Raw genomic sequence first — 1,040 nt, forward strand, 5'->3', positions numbered from 1 at the left:
ACATGCATTTCCAGAAGAACAAATCTGTCGGAAAGAAGTACAGCCAGGCTGTTTCTTAGAAGTCAGGATGGTGAGACTATCAGGAGAGACTTCAAAACTCACTGACATCAAGTCAGTGCTAACTCATCGTGACCTGCTGTGGGTTTCTGAGACTGTCCCTGTTTATGGGAGTAGAAAGTCCAGTCTTTCTCCTCTGGAACTGCTGTGCTGGTTTGGAATTGCTGACCATTCGGATCACAGTCCAACGCTTAACCACTACACCACCAGGGCTCCATCAAGAGACACCAGTCCCTGGAAAATGATGTCATGCATGGTAAAGTAAAGGGTCATGAAGAGAGCAAGACCCCAATGAGATGGATTGACACAGTGGCTGCAACAATGCGTTCAAACATGACAATGGCTGTGAGGATGGGGCAGGACCAGGCAAGGGATGTGGTGTTCTGTTGTATATAGGGTTGTCACGAGTAGGCCGGAGACCGTTTATTGCTAACCAAGGCTTATATCTACTTAGGGGGAAGGGGCTGCATCAATAGGTCATACAAGCAATAGGAGGAGGATATACAGTGGGCATAGGCGTAACAAGAAGGAGATGAGCTACAGGTGTACACATGATAGGAAGGGGAGGGACTAAGGGTATACATGTGACGAGAAGGGCGGACTAGACTCATGATGGCCTAACCTTGGTCATCCTTGAGTGGGCTTGACCTCCCTGGGCTCTCCTTCAGATAAACAACTTACTACTATCCTTATCAGAAGGGAGTGGGCCCTACTTGTGGGATAAACAGTGGTGTCTGCTAACCCTCAGGGAGAATAACCCCTAACCTACTTCAGTTGACATCTAAGTGTAGCAAGCAGCTACGTTTGGCATATATTTGGGGGAGACAACTTGGAAAAAATCTTTGTTTCCCACAATCACCCTAGGTCAATGGCCATCATCTACCCAAATAATTTATGATAGCTTCCTAACTATTCAATTCTCTCTCCGCACCTAGTTTCCTCCTTTCTGCCTCCTCCTCTATTCCTATCATTGGAATACACTA

This window comes from Echinops telfairi, unplaced genomic scaffold (genome assembly GCF_000313985.2).
Source record: "Echinops telfairi isolate 266 unplaced genomic scaffold, ASM31398v2 ScPeMD7_23;HRSCAF=83, whole genome shotgun sequence".
Lineage (NCBI taxonomy): Eukaryota > Metazoa > Chordata > Mammalia > Afrosoricida > Tenrecidae > Echinops > Echinops telfairi.